General features: G+C 35.2%; 1 non-coding gene across 1 annotated transcript; it reads left to right on the top strand.

Annotated features, from left to right (window-relative positions):
• The first annotated feature begins 215 nt into the window (after positions 1-215).
• Positions 216-322, top strand: LOC121210585 (small nucleolar RNA R71). The gene has a single exon (XR_005905700.1). It is a non-coding gene; the product is annotated as a small nucleolar RNA R71 (small nucleolar RNA).
• The last annotated feature ends 5880 nt before the right edge of the window (positions 323-6202 follow it).

The raw sequence follows: 6202 nt of genomic DNA, 5'->3' as shown, positions 1-6202 counted from the left end.
TGGTGACCGAATCGACGTTATAAATACCGGTTGTTTTCGTTGGCTTTGTCCTCATGACTTGTCACTGATAGTTATTCAGTGACATCTCCTCTATAAACTCATAGGCATCTTCAGGTGTTTTATTATTGATGGTTCTGCCAGCAGCTGCGTCAACCATTTGTAGAGTCAAAGGATTCAGGCCATTATAGAACGTTTGAACCTGTAGCCAAAGTGGTAACCTATGGTGAGGGCACCTTGTCAAAAGGTCCTAGTATCTCTCCCATGCATCGTAGAGTGTTTCTAAATCCATCTGCACAAAAGAAGAGATATCATTACGTAATTTAGCCATTTTAGCCGGGGAAAAATATTTTAGTAAAAAAATTTTCGGTCATTTGTTCCCATGTAGTAATTGAACCTTGTGGTAACGAGTTCAACCACTGTTTAGCTTTTTTCCTCAATGAAAAAGAGAATAACCGAAGACGAATGGCATCATCAGAGACACCATTAATTTTAAATGTATCGCATAGTTCTAAGAAGTTGGCTAAATGAGCTTTAGGATCCTCATCCTACAAACCATCAAACTGAACAAATTGTTGTATTATTTGAATAGTATTAGGTTTTAATTCAAAAGTATTTGCAGCTACAGTAGGTCTAACTATGCTCGATTCAGTTCCTGTTAAAGAAGGTTTAGCATAATCATACATAGTGAGTGGAGTAGGATTTTGATTAATCGCAATTGCAGGAGGTAGCTGATTGCCTTGGTTTTCAGCCATCTCTTCGGTTGGGGGTTGAGTATCATCTTCTTGCTCGTTCTCTGTGTATCTTAAGCTTTGCCTTATTTCTCTTTGATTTTTGCGAACTGTATGATCGATTTCTTCGTCAAAAAATAATGGTCCTGACGGGTTTCTTCTAGTCATAAACTATAAAAACCTGCCAAGAGAAGGAAAAAGTAAATTAATAAATAATAATAATCAAATTAAATTAAATTGCAAGAAAAATAAATGGCTAAATTAATAAAAATTGAGCGTTCCTAATATCTTAGTTCCCCAGCAACGGTGCCAAAAACTTGATCGCGAGGTTTTGTGATAGGTTTTAAATATTTATAATTACTCATTCTTGAACTAACTATTATCGCGATGTAGGCAAGTGTACCTATCGAACAGTAATATAGTTTTAGCGAGATCGGATTGTCGAACCCAAAGGAACTAAAAGTACTAGTAATGACTGTCTTTTTATTATCTAGCCTAAGAATAAAGAGGTTTTGTTTTAATTAACTAATTATCTAAACTAACAACGCACAAAGAGTAGAATTGGGGAATTGCTTTTGGGAAAATCGATTGAATGAAGACAATAACCAAGGAAAAATCCACCTAGACTGTACTTGTTATTCTGGCTCCGAATCGGACGATTTATTCATTTAACTTGTTCCGTAGAGATCCCTAAGTTATGTTATTATCCCTATTCAAAACTAATAATGTCTAATCCCTAGATTGAATAACCGAGACTTTTCTATAATTAACACTCTAGGGTTGCATTAACTCGATCTATGGATCCCGTTATTAGGTTTCACCTTAATCTGGTAAAATATTGTCACCTTATGTCTAGGCGCGCAATCAACTCTGCTTAATTATGACAAATGTACTCTTAGACAAGGTCTATTCCTCCTCTGAATAAGAGCTTATCTTGACTCGGTATCCTAGGATATCAAAACAAGAATTAAGAACACATAACTAAGAACAAGTCAAATATTTATCATGCAATTCAGAAGATAATAACAAGATTCGTCTTAGGTTTCATTCCCCTTAGGTATTTAGGGGATTTAGTTCATAACTAAATAAGAAAACATCTCAGAATAATAAAGAATAAAAAACATAAAGAAAACCCAAAACTCCTGAAGGGGAATTGAGGAGAGATCTTTAGTCTTGATGATGAATCCAACTTCTGAGATGAATCAATCGACTTTCTTGGAGTAATTCCTTACCCCATACTCTATCCTCATTTTCTTCCTTCTCTAGGGTGTATTTATAGGCTTTGCAATGCCTAAAAGCCCTCAAAATTAGCCTTTTCCGAATTGGACTCAACTTGGGCTCGGCAGGGACATGCCTATGTGACACACCCATGTGCGATTACTTCAGGCTGTGCTCGAGCATGCCAAATTGACACGGCCATGTGGTCTGCACGTGTGAGGAGGTCCAGACCGTGTTGATTTCGTACTTTGGCCTATTTTCTCCGTTTTTGGCCCGTTTCTCATTCATTTTGCTCTCCTATGCTCTCCTAAGTGTAAAACATGAAATTAAAGCATTTGGAGCATCGAATTCACCAATTCTAATGGAAAATCATCCATAGAATGCGTTAAACATGGGGTAAAAATTTGTATAAATTACGGTTTATCAATATAAATTATACAAGTTGTCATTACAATATCGAATAATTATCGAACATTAATCATTATATCTGAAACTCAATACTAAAGTATTTATGGCCAAAATATCAATTTATCATTTAAATATGCATAATTAAATTCTTATTAAACATATGAACTTACCTCGATACAAAAACAACCATTTTACCAACTTTCCTAATTTTTGATTTTTCCCCCATTCTAGGTCCAAACTCACTTTTCGGGACCTAAAACATCATATTTCACTTATTTAATTTATGTGCTATTCAAAACATTCCCTAACTCAAACTTTTGCAAAATTACAATTTTGCCCTTAAACCTTTGCAAAATTACGATTTTCCCCTAGGCTCGGAAATGAAAATTTATCCATTTTCTTATGTTTTATGACACACTGAACATTTTTCTCTTCTATGGAAACATCAAATTCCCACTCTATCATGTACTTATGAATATTAGGTATTTTTACCGATTATGTCGTTTTACTGGTTTTCACTTAAAATCGCTTAGCAAAAGTTGTTTAACATAATTTAAAGCTTTATATTCTATCCATAAAACATCAAAATAAACACATTTAAACTATGGGTATTTTTCCAAATATGAACCCTAGCATGAATTATTGCTAGAATAAGCTAAATCAAGTTACTGGGACTCCAAAAACGTAAAGAACATTAAAAACGAGGCTAAAACGAACTTACTATTGAGCTTGGAAAGTTTGGAAACCCTAACCATGGCTTCCCCCATGCTATATTCGGCATCCATGAAGAAGATGGACCAATTTTGGCTTTATTTTTCCTTTTTAATTCTTTTAATTACTAAATGACCAAAATGCCCTTAAAGGCTTTTCTTTCAAATTTGTCCTATTATTGCCCATTTTTGGACAAATATAATGGTCTAATTACTAAATAAGGATATCCACTTTAAGAACCCCTTTCAATTAAATTCCCTTTATTATCTAGAACACACATTCTGCTAATTTTACAATTTAGTCCTAATTATCAAATTAGGCACTTATACATAAAATTTCTTCACGAAATTTTCACACAATTATTCAATCAATGAATAAACCTTAAAACTTACTCAAAATAATTTTTTTACCTCATATTCGTGGTTTCACAACCACTATTCCTTTTAGGCCCTATTTCGGGATGTTACAGCATAGGCTAGACACACGGGCGTGTGGTTGGCGGTGTGACCCAAGCCAGTGTTCTCTCCAGTTCTCACCCAGCCTGGCACACGGGCGTGTCCTCAGCTATGTGACACAAGTTAATATGTATGCCCTGTTTCCACAGGGGCGTGTCTATTAGCCGTGTGAGGCACACAGCCTGTTCACACGGACTTGTGATACTTGAAATGTTGAAATTTTTTTAAGTTTCTAAAATTTTCATATATTACCGATTTAGTCCCGAATGCATGATTTAAATGTTGTATGCTCGATTTAAGTACATTGAATGTGAATGAATGATATTTACTGAAATGAGATGACATTTGATAAATGATTGTTCTGAATTGAGTTACAAGTCTGGTAATGCCTCTTAACCTATTCCGGTGACGGTTATGGGTTAGGAGTGTTACATTTGTTGGTATTAGAACTACAGTTTAGTCGATTCTAGGACTAACAGCGTATGTGTGTCTAGCTATACATGCCATATTTAAAATTGTGATAGTGTGATGACTCCTCACATTTTCAAATGTGTTTTTTATATAGTAATGGATCCTGAATAAGCTGTAGTGGATGAAATAGAAAGTAACGCGCCAACTCCCACTCAAGGGGCAGCTCTTACTGAATCTAGACCTATGACACGTAGTCATGGGGGTGAGGCTAAAGAAACCTTCTTTCAGATATTGAATGAGTGGTTCACACAGTACATTCGTACGAACCCAATTATTCAGCAACCTCCACCCCCACTTTTTCCCCAACCGATCCCTGTAGTTTCTCAAGGTATTGATCCTCTACAATTAAATAAACCACCTGTTGAGAAGATGCAGAAACACGAAGCTGATGAATTCAGAGCCACTGTTAGTGATGATCCTAAGAGAGTCGAGTTTTGACTTGAGAACATAATTCGGGTATTCAAGGAATTATCCTGTACACCTGAAGAATGTTTAAAATGTGTAGTATCACTGTTGAGAGAAACTGCATATCAGTGGTGGAATAACTTGATATCCGTAGTTCCACAAGAAAAAGTCACTTTGGATTTCACTCAAGTTGAATTTAGAAAGAAATACATCAGCCAAAGATTCATTGATCAGAAAAGAAAAGAAATCCTTGAATTGAAGTAGGGTCGTATGTTAGTCATAGAATATGAAAGAGAGTTTGTACAACTAAGCAAATATGCTCAGGAATGTGTCTCTTTTAAAGCTATAATGTGTAAAAGATTTGAGGACAGATTGAATGAAGAAATCAGAGTGTTAGTCAAAATTCTTGAGCTAAAAGAGTTTTTTGTTTTGTTTGATCGAGCTTGTCAAGCCAAAGAGCTTTGCAAAGAGAAAAGAAAAGCTGATTCTATGGCTAGAGATTCTAGAAACAGATTTGTGGGCAAATCATATCAGTCAGCATCAAATAAATTTAGAGAATATCATCCTCATTTTACGGCTTCTACGGGAATTTTGATTAGAGAGAGAAATGTGAGACATTTCAATTCTAAACCTCAGACGACATCAGTTGCCAGTGTGGGTAATATTAGAAATGTTGGACCTGAATGTAAACACTGCAATAAGAAGCATTATGGTGAATATAGATTAGTGAGTGGAGCTTGCTTGAAATGTGGATCGCTTGATCATTATCTCCGAGACTGCCCAGAAAAGTTTACAGCTAATAGAGATCAACCAGTAAAAGAGAGTAACATGGCTTTTAGAGGGAGACCACCCCGGAATACTGGAAATATGAGTGGTATCTGAGGTGCTACAAGAGATTCGACTGTGAGATCTGAGGAACGAGCACCTCGCAAAGCTTATGTTATACGTGCACGAGAGGAGATATCATCACCAGACGTTATTACAGACACTTTTTCTCTTTTTGATATTGATATAGTTGCGTTGATAGATCCTGGATAAACTCATTCTTATATCCACATGAATTTAGTTTTTAAATAGAGTTTATATGTCGAGTCTACAAAATTTGTAATTAAAGTATCGAACCCCTTAGGCAAATCTATTTTAGTTGACAAAATTTGTAAGAATTGTCCTCTGATGACTCAGGGTTACTATTTTCAAGCTGACTTGATGCTTCTACCGTTTGATGATTTTGATGTGATTTTGGGTATGGACTGGCTGACTATGCATGACACAGTTGTGAATTATAGATAGAAGACTATCAAATTGAAATGTCACAATAATGATATTCTTTGGATTAAGTCTGATGATTTGAATGAATTACTTATTGTGATATCATCTGCGTTAGCTCAGAAATATTTAAAAAGGGTTATGATGCATATCTTGCATATGTATTGGATACAAAAGTGTCTAAATCAAAGATTGAATCTGCACCTGTTGTTTGTGAGCTTTTCGATATATTTCTAGAAGAATTACCGGGTTTGCCTCTGATCAGAGAAGTTGAATTTGGTATTGAATTAGTACCCAAAACAACATCGATATCGATATCTCCATACAAAATGGCTTCAACAGAATTAAAAAAGTTGAAAGCTCAATTGTAAGAATTAATAGATAGAGGTTTTTTTTAATCGAGTTATTCTCCCTAGGGTGCACCAGTATTGTTCGTGAAAAAGAAAGATGGCATGATGAGAACTGTATCGACTACAAACAGATGAATAAAGTGACTATAAAGAACATATACCCTTTATCACGGATTGACGATTTATTTGA

This window comes from Gossypium hirsutum, chromosome A11 (genome assembly GCF_007990345.1).
Source record: "Gossypium hirsutum isolate 1008001.06 chromosome A11, Gossypium_hirsutum_v2.1, whole genome shotgun sequence".
Lineage (NCBI taxonomy): Eukaryota > Viridiplantae > Streptophyta > Magnoliopsida > Malvales > Malvaceae > Gossypium > Gossypium hirsutum.
Note: the sequence above shows the minus strand (reverse complement) of the source record. Positions and strands in the feature narration are given on the sequence as shown.